Here is a 12,815-nt window from a genome sequence, read left to right on the forward strand (position 1 = left end):
GCTAAACGTCTCTGCCTAAACGGCGATAAGACAGAAATCCTGCTCTTTGCCCAACCCCCACGCTATAAAAAACAAAAATGACCTATACTCCGCCTTCGATATAGACAACATCCAAATACCAGTCTCCTCCTCACTCAAGACCCTTTGGGGTTTACCTTGATTGCACTTGCCCACTGTCTCACCAGGTCAACTGGAGCATCCACAGCAGTTTGCGCGACCAAATTACTGAATGCGGTCAAACCCTTCCTTTCAATCGAATGTTGCCTCACCATTGCCAGGACAATCATAGGCCTGAGGTTGGAATATTGCAACGTCCACTTCACCATTACTTCTGCTAAATACATCCAGAAGCTGCAAGTCATTGAAAATAATGCCCTACGAGTTGCCCTTAACAGACCCAAAAGAGAAAACATCTGCAGCTAGTAGAGCAGCCGCTGCCCATCAAAGGGCGTATTCTATTCAAAACCCTGGTCATCACCCATAAAAGCCTCTCCAAAACGGCTCCCCCTTATCTTTCCCAAAAGATCACAAGAGCCTGCTCCTTCAGACCCAGAAGAACCTACTATGCCTCATGCAACCAAATGTTAGGTGGGCAAAAGTGGGAGGTGCAAGCTTTCCCTTCATTACTGCCAAATAGTTGAACTCCCTGCCGCCCACCTTGAGAGCCGAACCATCCTATTGGGCATTACGCAAAGCCTTAAAAACCTGGCTGTTCAACTAGACCAGGTCCACATCAACCCCTATACCAGGCACCTTGGAATGTACGTTAACCTACACCGACTATGCCTGCATATCATAACTTCTGTATGTAAGGACTCACTGTAACAGCGCCGCAATGCCCTTGGGCTGTTGTGTGCTTTACAAATGAAATACAAATAAAAAAGCAAGCACTGGAGTATGGTACTGCAGCAGATCTGTGTATGTACAAGCTTGATGGAACTATTGATCATTACTTTGCGTAAACATCTAGTTTGCTTTGTGTAATCATTATGTAAGAGGAAAGAAAGTAAGGCTAAACAGAGTGTATGGCGTAGAAGGCAGACAACTGGCCACACTAGGGAAGGAACTGGAGTTTGCGGCTATCTCACTTTAATGGTAGCTGGAATAAAACAGGGTGAAAAAAGATAGTATGTCAAAGAGTTTGGGATCAGCTCATGGGTTGAGCACCAGTAGCACAGATGCATGCAATCAGCAGGCCACAGAACTAAGTTTGCCATCAAAAGTATTTGGCCACGTGACCAAGTATATTTTCATTCATTCAACAAAATAAAGTCTAGTTGACACTATGAGATTTAGATACACTAACCTAAACTTTACTGAAAAACTTGGAGACAATGCAGTGTTTTATAGTACAATACTGTAATTAGGCATTATGTTAAAATAAATGTGAACTCGAACTCCAGGGCTGTCTTAAAAAAGTAACGTCCACACACACTTGTCTTTGCCAAGCAGGATATAGTTAGCTTAAAGGCATGGTCTAGTAAAAATTGTTATTGTCCCAACGGGTCGGCAATGTTTTTTTAAGCCTAAGTGGCTCGATTTTAGAAAACTTTCCTATGGACCTTACCCGAGTTTTCGTCCATTAAACGCATGCGAAAACAAGCACCAGGCAGCCGCCATTTTCTGATAATCCTATCTTTTCCCAGATCGCCCTGGCTGACCTGCTTTTGCGGCACTAAATCAATTCCCCGCCCCCGAGCCTGAAATTATCAAAACATTCATATTCCCCGCCTCTCTCCGTGACGTTACTGTGCTGCGTAGGCAAACGCGCCCAGTCGCCTTCTGCGCGACTCCACACAGAACCCGGAAACCAACACAGATCAACTCACAACACAGCGCGCCACAATTCGGAATATGAAACTGTACTTTACAATGAAACAGCAACACGGTACATTTGGTAAAGTACATTTATTGGACATTAAATGTTTAGAGAATATTTAGCAATTGCCATATAAACTCCGGAAGGCATTTATTTTCTTTTATCTGTATCCGCAATAAATAACTGTCCCGTTTCATCTTGAGTCACGCGGTGTTCCTTTATGGTACACAGGGTGTTCATTTTCGTAAAAAGAATCACTTTGGAAGCGCGGTGAACCGCAAGGCTGTTCCATCAAATAGGCACTAGTCCAGCCTAAAGGTTGTTATGTTGCATCTAGCCACTAGTACAGCGTAAGGGCATGTGGGCCCTTGGCGATCGTCCCATAATATGGTGATCGTGCTCCAGTTGTTGACACGAAGCTGCAGGTGTCTGCTGAAGAATCCATCCGCCGGTGTCTCAAACAGATGGCAGTGGCAGAAAGGGATAAAATACCTGTTATGGAAACAAAAAAATGATAATTAGTCTCGCTAGCCGAACTTCATTAATATTACTCATTTTATTTATTACGGCCGATCAGAAACCATTTGCTTGCAAGGATAGTTCAATGGAGTATGTTTGTCTATAAAATCAATGCGAAAAGTAACAAGATAAATCGAGGCAAACACACAATGATAAACAACAGTTAGTCTACATGCGTGAGGAATATGATATGATATATGATATGCCATTTGTAACGCGCCTATACTCGTGTTTCTAGGCGTGACGAGGCAGGTGGGGAACAAGGGCAGACAGACAACGTTCCTACTAGGCCAGGTGTCTTTCTGATCGCGCATGGGGAAGGGCTGTACATGGTTAGTTGAATACAAATTAAATAATAGGGCCAGCTGGTGGCAAGTGCAAGGTAAATGCCGGGAGAAGGGGCTGAAGGATACAGAGACAGTCCCGTAGTGCAGTTAGGCAGTGCAGGAAAAAGTGGCTGGGCCAAGGACCGAGATCGGTGAGACCAGTGGACCTGCATGCCCATGTGCCCACTACGAACACGTGTTACTTGCTTTTCCTAGCTCTTCATTCATTCATTTGTTCATGCATCCATTCATTAAATCTTCATTCCGGTATAAAAGCATGTAAAGATTTACTTACATTATATTTGAAATTTCCATTGTCTCTCTTCGTAATGCAGTCTGTAAAACGGACCGTGCTCTTGACAACGATTTTTCGTATACTGAACTAAACAGAAACTCTAGTTTCTGAATTTTCTGCCTTATCGTCTCTTACGTTATTGCGCACTCCCTTCAAATGTAATTCTTTCGGCATGGACCCTGTCTCAAGGTCAAAAAACAATAGACGCTTATACTTCCAGTGCGACTTGTGGGCCTCATCTGGACGCTGTCCTTCGCATTCTTTATTTGCAACATCACGTAGTATGGGCATCTATGAGAACTTGAAGTTTAGAATCCGTCTATGTAGTGCGCCTCAATGTGCAAATGGGAACTGGCTTCTCTCCCAAATGCCACGGCCCGCTTGGCTGGCGCGTTCTAAGTGCCCCAATTTTGTCGCCGTTGTCTGCGAGCTTTGCAGCCCAAATTGAGACATTTAATTATTGGCGGAAGGTCAGGGAAAGTATAAAGTACCACAGGAGTTGAGTTAAAAGTGAGATTTATAGTTTTATTATTTGCAATACGCAAGCCTCCCCTCCGTTAACAGTGCGCAGCATTTACATTTACATGAGATGAGACATGAGAAAAATATATACATACACATATGTGAGGTGAATAGAGAGAATTCAAAGATGACACCCAGCTTGTTCGCCACCCATGATGGTGAAGTTAGGGGTGAGGTTTAAAGGTACACTGTACAATAACATTTATTTACAAAAAGACAATCGTATTGCAATTATTTAAACCGGGATTTGTACTTCGCAATCAGCTGTGCATCGGGTGGGCATGGCACAGTCGCAATGTTTGGTGGCAATGGATCACTGCTCTGTACAGAAACGTCCAAAATTCCATATCTGTGCTTCTCTAACACAGCAACAATAAGGCCTTTCACAAAGTCGAACTGCATTTCATCATAGACTGGTTTGATCACCCATTGCTTACTTCGTTTTGAAAACACCTTAGTGTAGCGAGGCATCCTTACTTTGCCCCTAGTCCTAGATTGTTCACGTCCAACATTGCTGTTATGGGCCAAGACCGCTAGTAGAGTGCGATGTTTCATGCCCCGAAAGCTAAAATGCAAGCCCTTTGGCCTGTACTTTAGGCACATATTGTGGAACACCTCCAAATCTCCTGTGTGACAGAATTCTGTCAGTCCTCTCAAATCTCTTGATAGAGTTTTGTCGAAAACTATCTTCTCAATGGCTTTGTGTGTCGGTGAAGATGGAATCAACCACTTCTTCTTCCGTGCCTCCTCTGGGGACAAAGGGCCATGTTCACATTGGTGGAAATGTTAATTTGCTGTCCAGCGGTGAACGTTGGTACAGTGGTGCATCAGTGACCGCCATTTTTCAAGTAGTATTTCCACTGACCCCTCACAAGTTTTTGAGCTCCACCAAAGATGGTTGGTGATAGAATGTGACCACTGCAAAATACTTTCAAAACCTTTTTCCTGCAGCCGAGATTTTCTTATTGATAGATTTAGCAAGATGCCATACGTCAAATTGATGTTTAATATGTGGTAACTGCTCTCTCATTGTCTTGGCAATTGAAACGTGTCTATCCGTGGCTATGATATTCCACTGATTTTATAAATCCTAGTTTCTCCATGGCCACTGACGATGTACATTGTGTTACCTGCACGACCACCAAACTCACAATTTTCTTACTATCCATGTCCTAAAAGTGGTAGGTGCAGTACTTGGCAGAAAATCCAGGGCTATCGCACTCCATCGCCGGCTAGCCTGAATCGTTTGCCTTCGATTGTACTTGCTAGAGACAATTGTTCAATTTTCCAAGCATCACTAATGGCCGGAAACAGATAATCACGTTGGTATGTGTAGTACAGCGCTTTAGAAATGAAATGGAGTCCCACAAACTGAAAGAAAGCCTCTCACTTTCTAAGACTGGAGCCACTAAAAAGTGATGCTGCTGCACACAGTAGATTGCCTGCTGCCATTTTCCCCAGCATTGGTTGTGCAGACCATGAGAACCTATGATTTAATCTACAGGCGGCATTTATTTTGACATTACTGCCTTTTATTTGACGAGTCACATTAATCAATGGCTTCCCACATACATTCCCTCTAATGGAACGCTCACATTTCAGCATACTTATAATTTCCATCAAACAACTGTCGAATACAATGTATTTGCTCTCTTTCATTAGACTGTCATCCTGCGTCAACGTTGTTTCGGCCTGTGACGTTGTGGAGATTTCAACACATTGGAAAGTAATATCGCTGCTATCAAGTTCTGAAGCGCCTATGGATGCTGCGGCTGGTTCATCCTCTCATTTCAACATCTGCTACTTCAACATTGATGCGAGAACACAACAATGTCGACATGTTTTTTGGTGGCAAATTTTTGGCGGGTGTAGATTGTGTAAATTGATCTGCAACTACTTCAGAGCTATCTTCAATACATTCAATAACATCTTCTTGTGGTGGTCCGGTCGCACTGTAGCTGTGGTCCAATGCAACTTTGCTGTAGTCTCCAAATACAGTTAATTCATGTTCTGGCCATTGGACATGAACATCTCGGGCCTTAACATGCCTCGCCTCAATTAATAGTTCCTCCATGGTGTACATGGTCTGGCAAGCCACATCTCTCATTCGCTTCACTGTCTGTGTGTGTATAGTTCTGACGCCCACGGGTAACTGGAGGAGAAATTGGAAAAGGGATGTTCAGTTTAAACACAAGATGGAGTGTAGTAGGATTGACTGGAAAAAAACATAAAATAGTCCCCACCACAAAAAAATGTTTTAAGTTATTAACTGTTTGTAACTAACCTTTTTTTGTTGTTTTTTTCTTTGCAACTTTTTTGACTCGACCTTCAACATCTGCACGCTGTAGCTCTGATTCGTTTCCGCATGTCCTCCCTTCCTCTTGCGCTGCAAGGACTATATTTTCTGTATCCGCATAGACAGCACGGAATGAGGCTCCATCGTCTCCCTGAAACATAGTACTTTCATTAATATGTATCAAAATATTGTTAGCATAAAACACACGTGAGGACGAACACACAGGTACATCTTAATAGCCAAATAAGATTTAAACATTGTGTGCAACAATCAAAGGACAAGTATTCGACCAGTGATGATCTATTTCGATGGAACTGTCAGTATCCATACCTCTGGCTCTGCATGGACTGCCATGAATGGTTGTATTGGAGAGGAGGCATCCGCATCTCCCTGAAACACAGTACTTGCATTAGTATGCTTTTCAATATTGGAAACACAACACACACTTGGGGTCGAACGCACAGGTACATATAAAGAGATAACCGCGAAAGATGCATTGTCCAAAAGAATCAAGGAAAATCCAAATATGATCACATTTCATCGACTTATTTCAACGATTCCTTTACATCTGCATCATCTAAATGAGATGTTGTGATTGTGGTGGAAGCTCCGTCGTCTCCCTGAAACACAGCACTTGGATTAGTATGGTTTTCAATATTGGAAACATAACACACACTTGTGTTCGAACGCACAGGTACATATAAGGAGATAACCGCGAAAGATGCATTGTCCAAAAGAATCAAGGAAAATCCAAATATGATCACATTTCATCGACTTATTTCAACGATTCCTTTACATCTGCATCATCTAAATGAGATGTTTTGATTGTTGTGGAAGCTCCGTCGTCTCCCTGAAACAGAGCACTTGCGTTAATAGGGAAGAAAGTATAGCAAATGGAATCACATTATACGATCACGCATGATGGAGCTGTCATTATCCATACCTCGTGCTGCTGAAGAATATCTATGGATGTTGCAAATGTAGTGCGCACTTCCGAAAGCTTTTGCGCCAATTCGTATACTTGAATGTCAGGCTCTGCATCAAGTGCAGGGGTTGACGCTCCATCAACTGCCTGAAACATAGTACTTGCATTAGTGAGGATTACAATTGCGAAAACATAAAATACACGTTGGGTCGACAGCACAGGTACATATCAACGGCTAACCACGAATGAAACATTGTGTAGAACAATCAAACGACAAGAATTCCAGCTCTGATGATGACGCTCGATGGAGCCGTCAGTATCCGTACCTCCTGCTGGTGAGGAACATCTAGAAACGTTGTAGATGTGGCGGACACTTCAGCATCTCCCTGAAAGACAGTACTTGCATTAGTATGGATAACACTAATTATAACTGAAAACAAACACCAGTGGACTATAACTAAGGTGTATATTAATTGGAAAGCAGTAACCAAACATTCTGTAAAATAATTACACGATAGAATGAAACTATTACTAGGCATGCATAAAACAGGTCTGTAGCGGATTAGCCTAGTAAGATTACCTGATACGCGCTAGAAGTGGTTGATAACTGCGACCACATCAAGGATGTAGAATGTTCTTGCTTCAGATTCAAGGGATAGTCAAGAAGTTGTAAAGGTCAATTAATGATTGATAATGAAATGCCAATATTAAAAATAGCCATGTAAGCCAACAGAATACTTGAAAAATGCTCAATACAGCACAGTTCCCTGTCCCCATATATATATATACATTGCGTTTGTGGGTTATGAAATGGAAAAAGAATATATTGATAAATGTCATTATTCAAAAAAGTATACACTCATAACAATATCGAAATTATTACAAGGGATAGAACACCTACAATATCTATTAATCCATTCGGCTACACATTACCGCAAGGCCTAAAGCTAAATCCGGACACTTGACTCACAGGTGGTGGAATGTGGACAAATAGAGTGGGAATAGCGTTTTCGCGCAATTTCCGTGTCGTGCGCCTTTTATTCTTCTTTGTTACCCAAGAAGTTGTGTACATGTCCAAGGAAAAGTGCCGGCTGCAGATGCGGTATCGATCACCCCTCTTGTCCTCTAAGACTTGTTGGACTCTACTCTCCAGCTCATCCAGTGGATATCCGCAATGTCTGACCCATTCTCTTATTCGATCAACAGTTTTCGGGAACACATGCATTGTAGTTCCTTCAGATTTCGCATGGGTCTTCGAAGGGCAACCGCTAATCGAACATGCAGGCATTGTTGATGAATCTGAAAAGTAAATATCGACATTAATATAGAATCTTCAAGAGTAAAGATTTGATACAAAAGTAAATGAATCATACAATGATCAATGCAAGGTTTGTTTTGGTCGCAGGAACTATACCAGTTCATTATGTGCTGCTTAGTATTTGCATAAGTTGCAGAAATGTATAATTGATGTGACTGAAATCTGAACATGTGACTCGTCCCTTGGATGTTCTGTCTTGCACGAGAAGGAAACATGCTGACATTATTCACTGGACCCCCGAAGGATGCAATTCAATCACAATAGTCACAGATGAAAATAAATAGATCTATTGATAGCATAGCAATGGAAACTGAAGTCAATACCAATGAGACCAATGAACATAGCACTATTTTGTACTCTACTGGAAAATAGATAGAAATTTAAAAATCTGCGAAATATAACCAGGATACATGGCCTTACCTTGACCAACAAACAGTTGGGTTCAGCAAGCAGAGCAGTATGTTGCGGGAGAATAGGTGGATGGCCACAGGTAGCGCACTGATGAGTATGCTCGAAGCGGTCGGTCGCAGAGTTCACGGATAGCACGAAGACAAGCAGATTAGCATAGATCTCAGTGGTTCCCAGGTAGCACGTTCAAGAGTTGACTTGCAAAGCACAAAGATGTTCTCATGAGACATATCGAGTGGTTTTTAAAGTATTAGAAACTGGGGTGTGTTTGTGAATGAATGACGTATGTATGTCGTGGTATTAGGGGGGCGGCCTGCCTCAGGGGAGGCCTGCCTGGAGACACGGGGTCTGAGGAGGCCATGTGACCGATGGCCCCTTGGCGTGGGATACCTTTTGAAGTTTACATGTAGTTTGGCACCTTGGCCTTTCGCGCCCCTGACAGCGCGCATCCACTGGCGCGAACCGCCTTTGATAGAGGGTGGGTGGGATGGATGGGCCTGGGGCGTGCAGATAAGGCACAGGAAGACTGCTGAATGGAGACACACTTATGTGGATTGCAGGGGGGCGGCCTGCTTCAAGGGGAGGCCTGCCTGGAGACACGGGGTCTGAGGTGGCCATGTGACCGATGGCCCCTTGGCGTGGGACACCTTTTGAAGTGTACATGCAGTTTGGCACCTTGGCCTTTCACGCCACGGACAGGCCCCCGTGCCAGCGCTCATCCCCGGGTGTGAACCGCCTTCATATCGATATACAGTATATCGCCTTTATATCAATGATAGTATATCGTTGCTTATCAATAACAAATGCCACATACCGGAGATTCTTGTGAGCACAGACCCACACTTCAACCGGTGTATTATAGTGGCCAAGACCCTTGGGCCTGTATAATCCAATGGTTATTGTTAGTATAGATATATGTGTGACTTTTATAGAGACATAACCTACTGAAAGACTTTGAACAAGTGTTATTTAGTGCATGCATTATCGAGAATATGTTATGTTAGCTTAGATAGATAGTGACCACCCTGCACAGGTGTCTGACGTCCATCCTTGAATGGAGACACACTTGATTCATTTAAAAAATCGAGACAAACGTTGTTAAAATATATGTGGTGTTTTATTTTGTATCTTATTTTCATGACACAAAAATAGAAGACTTTAAAGATTATACAGGTCAGGTTGCAGCACAGCGAGAGAAAATCCCCTGTACTGACCGCTGTCACTCGGGAATGTTTCTCTAATGGCACGAACGGCACAGGCGGGTATCACTCTTCGAACGCGGTGTCCAAGCCTCCCGTGAAGCCACCATGTAAAGGAACGATAGGCCACCAGCCTGTACCACCTGTGAAAAGGAATGAAACAAACTGTTTTTAAATGACCCAGATAAGTTTAATAAACGTTTGTTGTCAATGACAATTCTTGTAACTAATGGCATTTTACACGGACAAATGCTATCTAGACAATGCACACTATTGAATGAATTACATGCGTTACAATGATATGTAGATGTAATTTTGGATATAGTAGAAGAACATGAAGTAGGAGTGGCATGACAAGCAGAGTATACTTACTCGTTACTTGGATTACGAGGACGAACAGTTGCTCGAAGTTCGTGCATAAGCACCATCATTATTCTCAACACGGCCCGTGTGAGGCAGGCTGCCCTGAAGTCTGGCAGCTCTGTGATGCATTGCGGTCGTGGCTCGCCTTCCGAAATGTAGGCCAGGCATCCCGAGTTTTCTCGGCAGCAGCAGTTCTCCTCCTCGGTTGGCATTAGCTCGCACCGATTGCATGTGCACCAGGTGGAGACGCCGTCCATTCGACTAGGCCCAGGCTCTTCATCTGTTGATTCGTCCTGCCAACTGCCGTCCGAATCCCCATCGTTTTCGCATGCTTCCCTTTCCAGTAGTTCCTCCTCGGTATACTCGGGCTCGTACATGTAGGGCATTATTGTAGCCATTGTGTGTTGAACAAACTAAAATAATTTATAGCGGTGGTACTGGTATCTGTTCACACGGGCTACAAGCGGCGAAGGTAGCTGACCAGAGCACTGAAACGAGTCACAGAATACTCAAAGTAACACAGAGAGAGGAATGGAATCGAAAATCGGCTGCTGTGTGTTGTGAAACGGTCTGTTTATACTTATTGAGGAGAGAGGCGTCCAGCCATTTCCATGGCGACACGTCATTAGCTGAAGCGCAGCAAATGTTGACACGAGACGTGCTTTGGCGTTGGGAAATGGGCGGTACGAGTCTGCTGATGACAGGCTCAGGGGCGGGGGAATTGATTTAGTGCCGCAAAAGCAGGTCAGCCAGGGCGATCGGGGAAAAGATAGGATTATCAGAAAATGGCGGCTCCCTGGTGCTTGTTTTCGCGTGCGTTTAATGGACGAAAACTCGGGTAAGGTCCATAGGAAAGTTTTCTAAAATCGAGCCACTTAGGCTTAAAAAAACATTGCCGACCCGTTGGGACAATAAAAAATTTTACTAGACCATGCCTTTAATAATAGTAACATACGGATTACTTCTGGTTTGCAATTATTTGAAAAAAAAGGAATTTCTTGGCTATCACTCCCATACAGGCATTTGACACTAAAGAGTAGAGGAGCTTATTACTGCTGCACTCACTCACTCGTCCGCTCCCCCTTAGTTCCTTTGATCCTCCAGTGAACAGAGAAAAGACTGGAGAGAGCCCAAGGGGTAAGAGAATAATGCAGGGAGAGCTGTGCTTTCATAGAACCGGGCAATTTAAAAATCTAGCTATGCTACACTTGTGTCAATTTAATTTAAAAGCTGCTGAATTATATATCAAATTGCTATGCAACCCTGTTTATTTTAGGTCTTGGGTTACTAAATATGTGTTTGCAGATAAACCATAGAGGTTATATGATACGACTGAATGGATTACCTGCAGAAATAAGTAAGCCAAACAATTATGCATTTACAAAATGTATCACAAGCATAAGCCATGAAGCATTTTTGACTAATGTAATGTTTTGCTGAATAACAGGGATTGAAAAGGCTGTGGCTATTTAGCTCCTGCTTGAAGCCTAGAAGAGCCATGTTAGCTTGACACCAACAACTACCAGGCACTACATTTGAATGCACAGACCAACTGGTGCCATAAAAACATTTACACATTTAATTGGTTTGGGAATGTGCAGGGGCATTAGAACACATCTAGAAGCCATTTAAAGCACAACTAGCCATAAATAACAGAACAAATCTAGTTTGCACATCATATAAAGTAAGATTTGCAGCATGTAATATAGAATGTACTTCTTTGGGAGAGCGGTTTACTGCAATTTGGTGCACTACAAAACTTCAAACACATAAATGTACTAGCTACTTGTTCCCCAGAGGTAGCTCCTGCTGACTGGTGTATGTCAGTTATGTCCGATAACCAGAAGCTGCTTTCAGGTCATGATGAAATATTTATTTCGATCGGAGGAATGTTTTTAAAAAATGATTCAAAATTGTGTATGATGTATCTACATGCAGAATATTAATAGAAAACTGTATGAAGGAAAGCAGGAAACGCTTAATTTACTGCTGGGCAAGACATATCGAGATCAATTTGAATTAGGTGTTCTTCAGAAATCTTTAATACCCCAGAACTGAGGCAGCCAAAACTCAGAGTATCACCTGGCATCAACAGAGTGTTCTCCCTTGCCACAATTCAGCAGAGATGCTATAGGTTTGGGATTGCGTAGTGTTCAATACAAGAATACCATGGAAATGTGTTGGACCCCAAAGCAATAAAAGCATATGCTTTATCTGAGCCTGGGCGCTGAAGGTTGTGAGCGTCGTTAGTCAGTAGATATTCTCATAGCGGACAAGGGGAGTGTATCAATAATTGGAATTAGTAAGCAGAAGTGGAGAGTCATATCAATAGGTGGACACCCTAAAGTTTCTCAGTGAATGCTGCTTGTATTACCAATTGTTAACATAGTAAATATGAACATGCCGTAAATATATATATTTTTTAGGCTCTTGCTTTCATTTCTCCCATTGTCATGCACAGGCCAAGATTGCTTCTGACTTGTTCGATCATTAACAAGCTGTGCTTTTTTACAACAGGCCCTTGTGTATTGAATTATATTGCACTTCAAATTCTCTTTTTGCACCACAGTCCGCTCCTCTGAAACTTGTGAAAGTGACCTCAAAAATACTTTCAAATATGCTGAATCGACATTTCTCCCTTTTGTGAACTTTTCAGAGAACTTCAACATCAATTGCACCCGGGAAGGGTGCTCCGCCAATCAAGTGGCTGAAACATTGGGGGAAAATACACATTCTCTGCCCACAGTTTCCAGCCATCCAAGACCCTTCCCCAGGTGGAGCCACTGTATTTAATTTTTATTTAATTTAATTTTTAAATGTGGGGA

At 42.8% G+C, this 12,815-nt stretch overlaps 1 protein-coding gene across 2 annotated transcripts in view; it reads right to left on the reverse strand.

The window, feature by feature from the left end:
- SLC25A30 (solute carrier family 25 member 30) overlaps positions 1 to 12,815 on the reverse strand; it is an 852,298-nt gene that overhangs the window by 715,582 nt on the left and 123,901 nt on the right. The window lies entirely within an intron of this gene.

Source organism: Ambystoma mexicanum, chromosome 7q (assembly GCF_040938575.1).
Source record: "Ambystoma mexicanum isolate Mex_15411 chromosome 7q, UKY_AmexF1_1, whole genome shotgun sequence".
Taxonomy (NCBI): domain Eukaryota; kingdom Metazoa; phylum Chordata; class Amphibia; order Caudata; family Ambystomatidae; genus Ambystoma; species Ambystoma mexicanum.